Source organism: Oryctolagus cuniculus, chromosome 4 (genome assembly GCF_964237555.1).
Source record: "Oryctolagus cuniculus chromosome 4, mOryCun1.1, whole genome shotgun sequence".
In the NCBI taxonomy this organism is placed as follows: Eukaryota; Metazoa; Chordata; class Mammalia; order Lagomorpha; family Leporidae; genus Oryctolagus; species Oryctolagus cuniculus.
This window is the reverse complement of record NC_091435.1, coordinates 139,295,508-139,309,194: the sequence shown is the minus strand read 5'-3', so window position 1 is coordinate 139,309,194 and position 13,687 is coordinate 139,295,508. Positions and strand designations below refer to the sequence as shown.

Genomic DNA, 13,687 nt, shown 5'->3' with positions numbered 1-13,687 from the left:
TAAAACTTCAAAAGCTGTCCAAAGATTCTGCTTTGACTGATTTGGGTTAGGATACTTGTATGTATTTATGTGCATTTCTCCACTTAAGCAAGTCCAGTGGATTCTGGTATCCTGAGAGTATGTTACAAAATTCATGGAAAATGGAATTAAAAGATAAATTTACTTTCGTTCAAGGACACTTTGAAATCCATGCATATGTGGGATGTGCAAGGATTCATGGAAAAGGGCTTGTGGTTTGTTTCCTGGTGGCTGCAATCCTGATCCAACTCCCTGCTTGTGGCCTGGGAAAAACACAGAAGATGGCCCAGGTACTTGGGTCCCTGCTGCCCATGGGGGAGACCAGATGAACTTCCTGGCTCCTGGCTTTGGCCTGACCCAGCCTTGGCCATTGTGGCCATCTTGGGAGTGGCCATCAGTGGATGGAAGATCTCTCTCTCTCTCTCTCTCTCTCTCTGACTTTAAAATAAAATTAATGCTTTAAAAAAATGCATGGAAAAAGCACATCATGAAAAAAAATTTTTGCACCAAAGTAAACTCTCATTTATTGCCATTTTTCCCCAAACTTTTTCAAGTACCCTTGTATATCTATTAACCATTTGGAATCTTTTTTATTCTGTAAATTATCCATGTAAGGTTTTATGTTTTGTTTATATAATTTATTGATTTATAAAAATATTAATATATGATTAATATTTATTCATTCCTTATTTATATTCCAAGACTATTGTCTTTTAGCCTGTGACTTCACTTTTGTCATACAGGAGTTTTAATTTTTATTATATCAAATCTGTTCATCTTTTCCTTTATGGATACTGGGATTTGAGTCCTTCTTAGAAAGCTTAACCACAAAGTTAAACTATTCTGTACTTTTTACTAATATTTTTGTTTTTCAATTTCCTGGTATTGGTTTCCCCTTTACCTATAGATTATTTTTGAGTAAGAAAACTTGTTTTCCAAAGAGACAGTGTGTATGTCAGGATGGAGGTTCCCTTTTTCTAGTTAAAGAAAAAAGGAAGTTCGTTAAGGGATTTAGGTAATATATAATGTCCACATGGATGCACGCACATCAGGGTCAAAGAAACAGACTGCCCTGTGAGCTTTCACAGACTCCTCAGGTTACCTGTCAAGGTACTCGCTGCCTCTGAAAGTTCAAGAAGCTACAGAATTAGGAATGTCCCAAAAGGGGGTCATGCCTTGGCTTTCTCCCCTAGTCCAAATTCGAACCAAAGGCTTATATCACTTAGTGGGACCTAAATTACGTTTGCAACCCTGGTTACAAATAACTGTCAGAAATACTGTTTTTGCCTTTCCAGGAAGGTACCCATGAAGCAAGTTGGGCAATCCATGCAGGATTTCTGTGATATGTTACTGTCCATCATTTTCCCATTATTTTGAAAGGCCATCATTTTCATAAATGCATCATAGATGAAAGGCTATTTGGGGACAATAAGCAGTCTCTGCCACATTCCACAGCTTTTTTCTAGGCCCTAAAGCCTTATTGTTTTTTCTGCTACTGCTTGTTAGGCTGACTTACTTCTTGGATAATTGCTAAGCTTGACTTTCCTGTTGCTAATCTATGTCTATTTTGAAACCCAGATAATTTGTTTACTTTTTTTATTTCAACAGAATTTTATCTTATTTTTATTTTTAAAATGTTTACTTATTTATTTACTTATTATTTGAAAGCCAGAAAGATTAGGGGGGTGGAGATTGCTCACCCACTAATTGACTCCCCAAATGCCTGTAATAGCTAAAGATGCGCCAGGCTGAAGCCAGGAACCAGGAACTCAATCTAGGTCTCCCATGCAGGTAGCAGGGACCCAACTACTTGAGCCATCACTATGGCCTCCCACGGAGAAGAGCCAGGACTTGAACCCAGGCACTCCAATATAGAATGTGGGAGTCCCAACTGGTGGCTTCATCACTGTGCCAAATGTATGCCCCTGGGTGTGCTTTTGCTTTTTTTTTTTTTTTTTTTGGACAGGCAGAGTGGATAGTGAGAGAGAGAGACACAAAGAAAGGGCTTCATTTACCGTTGGATCACCCTCTAATGGCTGCTGCGGCCAGCACGCTGTGGCCGGCGCACCGCGCTGATCCGAAGCCAGGAGCCAAGTGCTTCTCCTGGTCTCCTATGGGGTGCAGGGCCCAAGCACTTGGGCCATCCTCCACTGCACTCCCTGGCCACAGCAGAGAGCTGGCCTGGAAGAGGGGCAACCGGGACAGAATCCGGCGCCCCGACTGGGACTAGAACCGGATTAGCCTATTGAGCCAAGGCGCCAACCCCTGGGTGTGCATTTCTAATGAAGTTTTATCTCTTATTTCAGATTTGGAGATGTTTTTGGAACATCTTCTATTTTATTAACAATACATTTATAAATAATAAATTTGGATTTGTTACTTTTACAATGATTGTTGTAGACATTTTATACTGATTATTTTTAGCTTCTGTTACAGGGTTTTAAATCTGCTTTCTCTCCAAATCAGTTTATAGCATATTTAGAGTCTACATGTCCTCATGAACTTGCATTAGTCAATATCTCCAATAAATAATCAGATCATAAGTATATTTGATTTTTCTTTTTTCCAGACTAATTTATGGAATATAAATTTAATTTTAAAGTACATCTTAGTTTTGACAGCTATATGCACCTGTGAAATCACTATAATCAAAATAGAGAAAATTTCCATCACCTCCAACCCCAGAGATTTTTTTTCTGCCCTTTTGCAGTTCATCCTTTTGTCTGTTCCTGGTTTCCAGCAATTACTGATCTGCTTTATGTGACTACAGGTTTGGATTTCATATACAGCCCTTACATACGTATTTTCTCTCTGACTTCCTCATCTCAGTATAATGATTTTGAGTCTTATCTAATGTGGGCGTGTATGAGTCATTCCCTTTTTTGATTGCTGAGTAGTATTCTATTGTATTGCTAAATCACTTTTTTTTTCATTCATCTTTTGATGTACAATTGGGTCCCTCCTTGTTTGGACTACTGTGAAAAAAAGCTGCTATGAACATTCATATTTCAAGTCTTTCTGTGAGCATACATTTTAATTTCTCTGCAGTAATACCAGGAATGGACTGGCTGGGTCATTTGGTAGATGTATGTTTAACTTTTAAAGAAATACTTATATTTTGTGAATCTTTTTTTTTTTTTTTTTTTGACAGGCAGAGTTAGACAGTGAGAGAGAGACAGACAGAAAGGTCTTCCTTTTCCGTTGGTTCACCCCCAAATGGCCGCTACAGCTGGCACTGCGCTGATCCGAAGCCAGGAGCCAGGTGCTTCCTCCTGGTCTCCCATGCGAGTGCAGGGCCCAAGGACCTGGGCCATCCTCCACTGCCTTCCAGGCCACAGCAGAGAGCTGGACTGGGAGAGGAGCAACCAGGACAGAACCGGAGCCCCAACCGGGACTAGAACCTGGGGTACCGGCACCGCAGGTGGAGGATTAGCCTAGTGAGCCAGGGTGCTGGCATATTTTGTGAATCTTACATATTCAATGACTTCTGTGAATCTGGGCTCAGCTAAGGACACTAAATTGATAGATTTCTCTATATGGAAGACAGAAATGCTTATCTTCCCCTCCTTGGCCACCTCCCTCCATATTTAATTGCTCATCCAATTCCTTTGGGTTCTTAGTGATTTCATCTGCTTTCCCATTTTTCCATCCCTGTTGCTCTCGTCTTGAACTTGCTTGGGTCCCTATTTTTTATTTTAAAACTAATTTAATTTAATTTATTTGAAAGGCAGAGGGATGTTGGGGGGAGAATCTTCGTGCTGTTGGTTACTCCCCAAATGGCTGCAACAGCAGGTCTGGGCAGGGCCAAAGCTGGGAGCCAGGAACTCCATCCTGGTCTCCCACATGGACAGCAGAGGCCCAAGCATTTGGGCCCTCCTTTCTGCCTTTCCAGGCACATTAGCAGGAAATTGGATCAGAAGCAAAGTAGCTGCAACTTGAACCCAGGCTCCCCAGAGGCAAGTGTCAACTCCCACAACCGCTGGTCTTGGTCTCTATTCTGTATCATGTACTAAGCACTCAGCGCTTTGAGTTAAATAGACAGCAAAATAAGGGCCAGTCCTGTTCCCTGGACTGAGTTGGGGTAACCAACAGCACCTATGTGCTATGCTGCAGGCAAAATGTGTGCGGATCCTTGAGGTTGCATTCCATTTACTTGACTCACATGCTAGAGGAAATATCCCACCTCTGTTGGCGTGTGGGCTTTAGTAATGTATTTATTTTAAGCAGGTGTGGCTGTGAAATGACGAGGAAGTATTGTGTGAAATCCCCTAATAGGGCGGGGCGGGATGGGGAGAAAATTTTCTTCTTTAATAACATACACTTTTCTTCTTGATCAGTGGTTCTCAAAGTGTGGGGGCAGCTTCCCCTGAAAACATATTAGAAATGCAAACGGCAGCACCTCACTCCTAAGCTTGACTCTGAAGCTCTGGGTGTGGGGTCTGCGTTACACGCCCTCCCGGCGATTCGGACCCACGCTCAAGTTTGAGGAGCATGGTGCATTCCAACGGCGTAGGCGGTCACCTTCAGGCATGGGTAACTGCGGGCTGCAGGGACAACGTGCTGCAGCGCCAATTCACTTCTGCCCCTCGCCTCTCCCAGCACCTGCAACTGCTCTTTCACCCTCCTCCTGAACTCAAGCTTGCGGTTTCGCGTCCGTAACTCTGGGAGTCGCAGCCAAAACCCGGGAAGTGGATTCCGAGTGTCGGGGCCCGGATGCCGGCCGGGCATGCGCAGTGGCGCGAGCGCAGCGGCTCCGCGGGCGCGCAGAGGTAGCCGCAGAGCGGACCTGCGGGTACCTGCATCCGGAGTGGGAGCTTCGGACTCGAGGCCCGGTGATCGCCGCAGGTACTGGGCGCTAGGGTGGGAGGGGGCGCTAGGAGGGAAGGTAGACGGACAGATGGAAGGCAAAGCAGTCCTTGTACGGGGCCAGGCTGTCCAGGTTCTCTCGCTCGCTAGGCGTCTCCCGACCTCCGGTGCGCGCTTCTGCAGGTTGGGGCAGCGAGTAGTGGCCGCAGGTGTTCGGTCGCATATTGTACTGCTGAAACAATGAGCCTGAGGACTGCATTAGGACTCCCTGCAGGAAGCGAGGCATTTCGTTAACTTTTCTGGTTGAAACTTTGGTGCTTTCTCATTCAGCCTGACTCGCTGGAATTCTGTGCCTGGTTTATTTGCCTTTGGCCTGTTGGTGCATAGGATCGATAGAACCAGTGAATCGCATCCGCGCTTTCGGGTCGGGTGCCTTGCCTCGGGGCTCCTGGCTGCAGTCTTTAAAAAATGCCAATGGTCAGCGAATTTCAATGCCAGAAAACTTTCTGCATTCCAACTGCGTTAAGTAGGGACTTCACAAAATGCATGATTTTCCTCTTTGCCTTTCAGCGTGGCTCTTCAGTTGGTGCTGTAAAGTGGATAGGGTCTTTTACCTAAGAGTTTTCGCTCCTCTCCCTTTACTCTGTCACTGTCTATGGCTTATTCGGAGATGCCTTGCCCTGGAGCTGCGGTATCAGATAAACTTGTATGAGGCTAAGGGTGTGCTGTACCGATTTACATGAACAAGAAGCAACTTTTCAGGTCAGAGAAGCAACACATAGTTATTCAGGTCCACAAAGATGAAAAAGGTGCTTTATCACCCCTGCCCCTTGCTTCAGCACCAACTCTCCCGACTTTAATGGAATTCTGTAGTAAAATTCTCTGGTAGAGAATACCGTAGGCATATGCCTAGCGGTGGTGAGTTTAGGGGCAAAACAATTGAAGTTCAGAAAGGGAAACCTGTGTGGAAAGGGAATACAGGTTCCCTCCGCTCTTCCCCCATGATGAATGTTTTAATGGCAGGAATAATATACAGTTGGTCTAGTTTGGAACTGTAGAGACTTTTGAGGTCATCCAGTTCAGCTGCTTCAGTTTACAAATGGGAAAACTGAGATCAGTGACTTGCTGTAGCCACCCCAACCCCTCCTCAGCGAAGCTGGGCCTGGGATCCAGACCCAGCTGATTTTTATTTATTTATTTATTTACCATTCCCTGTTAATACCCTTTGCTTAGATTATTAAACTTTCTCTTCCACTCTCTTATACTGTGTCATCTGGTTTAAGCAGAAAATTTAATCATCTCCGTGACGGAGCTTGCTAGTACCTTGTAAATTCCTTTCAAAAAATGCCTTCTCGCTCCAGCCCCACCTAGCCGTTCACTGGTCCTGAAACCACCCTCCTTGCTCGCCTCAGTCACCAGGGCCTTTGGCCCAGAATGCGTTTGCCTCCCTCCTGGGTAAGTCCTGCCCATGCTGCAGGGTACAGTTCAGGTGTGACTGCTTTCTGGAAGCCTTCCTTGATTGCTGCAGCCAGGAGCTCTCCATCTAAATAATCTAGCATTTACTGCTGTTATCTGTGTTGCTGTTACATCCTTTGTACATAGTATCCTGAATTACTGTGTTTTACTGCACATCCCAACCTCTTCACCAGGAAATGGTCATGTTGTGTAAGCTCTTGGGGGTTGAAATCTGTGCCTCAAACATCCTACCATGCACTAAGCACAAAGTCTATTCTCGGCCACTGTTTGTGGGAGGGAGGAGGGAAGGGGAGGAAGTGAGGCATGGATAGTTTTGTAAAAGGATTTCACCTGGATGTTCTGTAATGTGGGGAGGTCGTCTTGGAACTGTAGCACCGCAGCGACCAAGTCAAACTTGTGGGCCAGCTTAGCCTCTAACTCCTATTTCAGCTTCTTGCCTTTTACTTAGAGAAGAATTCTAAGTACAGGCTCAAATACGATGTGCAGCGTGATGACGTTAATTTAGAAAATGAGAAGAATCCACAGAACATGAGGGCTCTATTAAGGGAGAGTGGGCCAGGAAGGGGAAAGTGGGACCTCCGTACCGGTCTTTCCTGGGGTCCACCAGGAGAGAGAGAGGGAGCAAGCGAGAGTGCAGCAAACAAGGCACCCTCCCCTTCCCCAGGCTTCCTGTTCACTTCCAAAAGGGGGAGTGATTACATAGTCTGATTGACAGGTGGGTGGATCCAGGTGGGATTATGGGGGGGGGTGGTCTCCAGCTCCTGAACTGTTTATCTGTTATGTTTTCCCACATCAAAACCAACCTGCTGGAGTGACTCTGATTCTCATATTTTGATAAGAGATCATAGGTTAATAAGTACCTCCAATGTGGATATTCTATTTCTTGTGGTTACAATGTGATTCTCTTATTTCCCTCTAGATGATAAGCTCTTTGAAGGATGATTTTTAAGTCGTAACGATGTCTAGCATGTTGCTTTGCAGTATCAGGCACTCCGCAGTTACTGAATGAATAAATCAATTTGTATTTGGCTTGGTGAGGGTGGCCATTTTGAATCTTGGAGCTACAATATAGCATTTTATGTAGGCCATCCTCTCGTTATATAGAGGAAAAACTGAAGTAGGCTTAACTAAGCTAGTTAGCGGTAGACCCAGAGGTTCTGCTCAGATTTTCTCATTACCAGATCCAAGTTCCTTTCATTAATTTTTTATTTTTGAGGGTGTTGGCCCTAGGTTTAAAATGAGTTGGCAGCAGGACACTCTGTGAATAGAAAGCCCTGTAGAGAGGAGAAATCTGACAGCTGATCGGAGAATATCTGTGTCATTGAAGAGATGAGACATAGGGATGATTGGCCAATTCAAGGTTGAGTACGCAGAATGAGAAGGGGGTCAGGCTTGGGTCCTGGGAATCTGCACCTACTGGAATTGAGGAAGTCCTTGTAGCTTTTGGCTGCTGTTGGGGCTCAGTGGATTAAGCTTGTGACCCTGGCATCCCATATCAGAGCGCTGGTTCGAATCCTGACTGTGCTGCTTCTGACCTAGCTCCCTGCTAATGTGCCTATGAAAGCAGTAGAGATGGCTCAAATGTTTGGGCCCTTACCACCAACATGGAAGACCAGGATGAAGTTTTGGACTCCTGGCTTCAGCCTGGTTGCAGCCCTGGCTGTTGTGGCCATTTGCAGAGTAAACCAGTAGATTGATCTCTCTGCCTTTAAAAAAAAATCTGTGAGAAAAAAAAAAAAAAAAAAAAAAAAAGAAGTCTTGGTAGCTTAGTTTGTCAGAAGACATAGTCTGGTTGGGCCAAAGTCCTCAGTTTAAATGTGTTTGGAAAAGACATTCTACACTGCCAGGAGCTGGTGAGCCATGGTCTTGGGGAGGTTGGCACTGAAGGGTGGTCTTATGACCCAGGAATTAGCAGTAGGGTAGAGTGGGAGAGACAGAACTGTGATCTGACTCTATGTGGAAAACAAGACAGAAGGCACTGTATGCTTCTGCATGCCAAATCCTGGTTCACAAGGTGGTTTGCAGTATCAGTGCACTTCAGAAAGGTGATGGGAAATTGGAATAAAAGATAAGTTTATTTTGGTTCCAAAAAGTTTTGAACTCTGGGTAGTTTTTCATCATACTCACATTGTGGAGCCCCATGGCACTTGTCCATCTGGAGCGGATGCTGTGAATAGCTGCTTTGCAAAACAAAATGCAGCCCTGCCTTTGAGCTGCACTCAGCGTCGAGGGGGCTCCTGCATGGCATATCTTTGGCGTGCACCCTGAGGCTGGTGACCATCTGCATTTTCCACCAGCAGTTATCTCTGCTCAGGCAGAATGTTGAAATTAATGCCTCATACACTTAAAAAGTGCCCAGATATTAGATACTAGAGTTTGCCATCGCCCATAGTGAAATGACCATATCATGTAACTTTCTCAAATGACAAGAGTATTTATGTGAATCACATGCTATACTAAACATTTTACAACCCATCTGCCATTTACTCTACCATTCATCTTTTCAGGTAGGTGCAGTTATTACTCTCACTTTGTAGATTGGAAAACTGAGGCTGAGAGGGAGAAAATCCTTGGAAGTCACACAGCTGACAAGTGGCTGAGCTGAGAGTTCATCCCAGGGCTGCCTGACTTCAGGCACTGAGTGCTCAAATAATCAAATATCTTCACAATATGCAAAGCTTTGTCTCTGGCAACCCTAGATGCTTTGAGTGGCCTCCAGTTTTAACTGTGAAACTCCCACGGTTCTGTGACCCAGGCCTCAATCTAAGAACCAACGTTAACAGTGATGAATTTTTCTGGTTTTCAAATTCTGCTTGTTCTTTAATCTCCTTTATCTTTGGAGCATTCCTGGAGACAGAGAGAGCGAGAGCGAGAGCGAGAGCGAGAGAGAGAGCAGCGTTTGCTCTGGGCACAACATTGAAGCCATTTCGGTTCTGCCCTCACCCTTTTTTGGGGTGTAGGGTGCATTAGTTGTGGGTGCTTCTGGAGCTAGGGCTGGGAAAATTCACCTTGTGTGTAGCCTGAGAACTCCGGGTGACTCTATTGGTAAGGGTTGTTTCCCTGGGGTGTCAGGACTCCCAGATGGAAGCTCCTGGGCTATCAGTGGTCCTGACTCTGAACTCTAGCCTTTTAACTATGGCCATCACCTCCCAGAGAGAATCCAGATCTGAGCGCATTTCCCACAGTTCCTGCAGATGAAGGAGTCCTGAAGTCAGTGTGGACCAGATGGAGATGAGCTCAGAGACCTCAGGGAAGGCACTGGGTTAGATAATAACTCAGTGGCCTGATTGGCGGATTTGGCCACAGGAAAGCTCTGTGCTCTAAGCAAATGTGCTCCTCTTCCTCCTCTTGCGCAGCCTAATTGCACGGGGAGCTTACTCTCCCCGGGGAGTCTCAGAATGGAGCCCAGCTGAGCGTTCTCTCCCTTTGCTGCCTGAGCTGTCTCTCCATTTCCTGGTTCTGCTTCACCTTCCCCTGAGCCGTTCGTGTTTCCAGGTCTCCTGCTCTGGAGATGGAAGACAGTGCCAAGGGCTTCCGTCCTTCATTCATTGCTTATCTCAACATCCAAGAGCTCATCACATCATCCCGTTCTGAATCAGCATTTCACTCTGGTTGGTGATGAAAATCAGGAAGAAAAAGAGGGCTTTGTGCTGCAGGCAGCTTTATTGGTTATAAAACGGTTATGCCGTTTGGATTGCTCGAAACTTTGCTGCCATATAAGATCACGTGAGATACAGGCTGTTCCAACTTAGCACCCCTGTGTCTGAATGTGCCTGTTGGCCATTTGTGTGTGTGAGAGAAGCGTGCAACGTGGCTTCTGTCAAAGCAACTTGCCTTTATGTATGAGGGCTGTGAGCACAGAAAGGACGAGGAGTTGGGAGGTAATTAGGAGAGTTTGTCTCTTATTAGAACACTGTTTCATCAGAAAATATGTCCAGGGGAATTAGAGATAGCTCTGTTCATAAAGCCCAGTTGGGAAGGGGACTTTAGACTTTATAATAAACTGGATTTTTATGATTGACTTTTTTGAGCAATTCAGTTATAGAGCTATAAGATTATTTTGATGGTAACTTACCACACACAGATATTCTTCCTTTGAAATATCCAAGATGACTACAAAGAAAACCTGAGAAATTGTCTTTTCCAAACAGTAAGGTGGGCGGATACCTTAGTGAGGCAGAAGAAGGTGTGGGATGGGACTGCTTCTTCATAGAAAGCCAAAGGGTTTGACGTATGATTGACTCCAAATATTAGAGGAAACCAGATTTACCCTATTATTGAGTAACATGGTATTTGTTCAAAGACCTGGTTCCATGAAATATGTTTTCTTTTTAATAAAAAAATGACAAATGACTTCAACTTTTTGGAGAATTAAGAAATGAGATATTTTAGCAGTGCTGCCAACATAGAATTTGGATTAAATTTGAGTTCAAGACATTGGTATATGTGCAGACCAGCTATGTTAATTATGCCTTGGAATAAGGTCTACTTGTCTAAACCTTCCCACCTACAATGAATGCCCTTAAATAAGAGTAAACATTGTGGTGCGGTGGGTTAAGCCACTGCCTGCAAAGTTTGCTTCCCGTATCAGAGTGCTTGTTCAAGTCCTGGCTGCTCTAATTCTGATCCAGCTCCCCTGCTAATGTGCCTGGGAAAGCAGTGGAAGATGGCCCAAGTGGTTGGGCCACTGACATCCACAATGGAGACCTGGATGGGGTCTGGATCTCCTGGGTTCAGCCTGGGTGAGTCCTAGCTGTTATAGCCATTTGGAAGTGAATCAGCTGATGAAAGATCTCCCTCCTTCTCTCCCTCTCTCCCTCTCCCTCCCCCTCTCCCATGTCATTGTACCTTTTAACTAAATAAATAAATATTTTGAAAAGTAAACCTGGGCCATCGCCGCGGCTCACTAGGCTAATCCTCCGCCTTGCGGCGCCGGCACACCGGGTTCTAGTCCTGGTCGGGGCGCCGGATTCTGTCCCGGTTGCCCCTCTTCCAGGCCAGCTCTCTGCTGTGGCCAGGGAGTGCAGTGGAGGATGGCCCAAGTGCTTGGGCCCTGCACCCCATGGGAGACCAGGAGAAGCACCTGGCTTCTGCCATTGGATCAGCGCGGTGCACCGGCCGCAGCACGCTGGCCGCGGCGGCCATTGGAGGGTGAACCAATGGCAAAGGAAGACCTTTCTCTCTGTCTCTCTCCCTGTCCACTCTGCCTGTCAAAAAAAAAAAAAAAAAAAAAATTAAATTAAAAAAAAAAAAAGAGTAAATCTATCTCCACAGATCACAACTATAAAATCCAAAGTGGGTGCATGATGATCTGTGGCCTAAAACTGATCCTGACAAAGCAATTTGAGTGCCTTAGATATTGAACTTTCTCATACATGAATTTGTATCTGTGACATATTGCACTTTCTTTGATGTATTTGTCAGTGTTTTCAGCACATATAAAGGACATTTTTGCTATTGGTAATTGCACTGGTTTGGTTTTTGTCTTTTTTTTTTTTTTTTTTTTTTGACAGGCAGAGTGGATAGTGAGAGAGAGAGAGAGACAGAGAGAAAGGTCTTCCTTTTGCTGTTGGTTCACCCTCCAATGGCCACTGCGGCCAGCGCGCTGCAGCCGGCGCACTGCGCTGATCCGAAGGCAGGAGCCAGGTGCTTCTTCTGGTCTCCCATGGGGTGCAGGGCCCAAGCACTTGGGCCATCCTCCACTGCACTCCCTGGCCACAGCAGAGAGCTGGCCTGGAAGAGGGGCAACCGGGACAGAATCCGGCGCCCCGACCGGGACTAGAACCCGGTGTGCCGGCGCCTCAAGGCGGAGGATTAGCCTAGTGAGCCGTGGCGCCGGCCCACTGGTTTGGTTTTAAAATGAATTAATTGATAGAAAATAAAATATAACTGCTTTGAATATTAAAAAAAAAAAAAAAGAAAGTACTGACTTGAGGCAGACATTTAGCACAGCTGTTAAGAGCTGCTTGGGGCACTGACATCCCGTATCTGAGTGCCTGGGTTCAAGTCCTGGCTCCATTCCCGATTCCAGCTTCCAGCCATTGCACATCCTGGGAGGCAGTAGGTGATCGCTCAAATAGTTGGGTCCCTGCCTCCCACATGGGAGACAGGAACTGAGTTCCTGGTGCTCAGCTTTGGCTTGGCAGGGCCCATCCTGGACCACTGCAGGCATCTGGGGATGGGAGATCTCTATCTGCTGCATTTCAAACAAGCAAAAAAGGGCCTGACTGCATCCCCACGTTGTTCTTATAGCCAGAGCTCAGAATCTGGATTAAATTATTGAAATAAAAGCAGGTTCAGAACCTACTCATTTGTGGTGAATGATCAATGGCACAAGCACTTTTTGTCTCATTTCACTTAGTCATCTTAAGTGCCATCTTTTTATGGCTATATTGATTTCTCTTTTTGTCCTTGATGATAAATATATTCTTATCAACTACTGTTTTTAGACAAAAAAAAATCAATGCAAACTAGAATTTTGAGGTTTCATAAGTGGTCTCTGCTGAGGGTTTTCATGCTACTCATGAACAATTTGGTAGAAAGACTATTGTCAAATTAGTACATAATTAAACCTTTAGTTTAATATCAAGTTAGTGTTTAGAACCTTCTGGAATAAACCAAAACTTCTGCACTCCTTCACTGGAGAGCTCTCTCAGAGCTCTGTCTTCGTTATGTCTCCCTTTCACTTCCTTTCCTTAGATTTATCTCATTGGAACACCCTTTTTTTGTTCCAGGGAATGCTTCCAAGAGTGGCCCAGATCGTGCATAGTTTCAAGTGTTAATCAGGTCAACAAGGTGCCAGTCGTGAAACATACTCATAAAAACCCAGTGATGTTTTTAAGCAAAAGTTGTCATGCAAGTGAATTCATTTTTGATAGACAGCAATAATAGTAACTTGCTTAATCTCTTAACCTCAAATGGTCAAGTTACACTCAAGATTACCATCAGTGGAAATAGGTATGTTCAAAGTTTCTGAACATTTAATCCATCATATGAGCCTCAGGGCAATTTAAAATCTAGATATTTGGGATCAGTTGGCATATGATCAGAGCCTGGATGGGCAGACAAAGTCTGTGATTCTGTTTCTGACCCAATGAGAAGGGAAGTCTGCTCTTCAGCCACAGATTTAATGATTAAGCAAGACAACGAATGTGAAAGTGGTTTGTAAGCTGTAAGATAAGGAAGGGAGGTATTTATTGGTAGCTATAGCCATTTTCCAACTTTGATGCCTTTCAATAATCAGCAACCATGACTTTGAGAGTGACCCGCCTGCTTGTGATTATCCACCTCGAAGTGGCAGAGATTGAATTTGTGTCTGTGTCATCTACTTTTTTTTCCCCCAAAAGAAACCTTTTATTTAAAGAACACAAACTTCATGCATTTCATA

The 13,687-nt window shown here is 44.9% G+C and overlaps 1 protein-coding gene across 2 annotated transcripts in view; it reads left to right on the top strand.

Annotated features, from left to right (window-relative positions):
• The first annotated feature begins 4,722 nt into the window (after positions 1 to 4,722).
• The window catches only part of PLS1 (plastin 1), a 142,396-nt gene continuing 133,431 nt past the window's right edge, over positions 4,723 to 13,687 (top strand). The window contains exon 1 of one of the 2 annotated variants that reach the window (XM_002716570.5): positions 4,723 to 4,863. The gene's annotated coding sequence lies outside the window, so the exon portion shown is untranslated. The remainder of the gene's footprint in view (positions 4,864 to 13,687) is intronic. The other variant, XM_070072688.1, reaches the window with a different exon arrangement.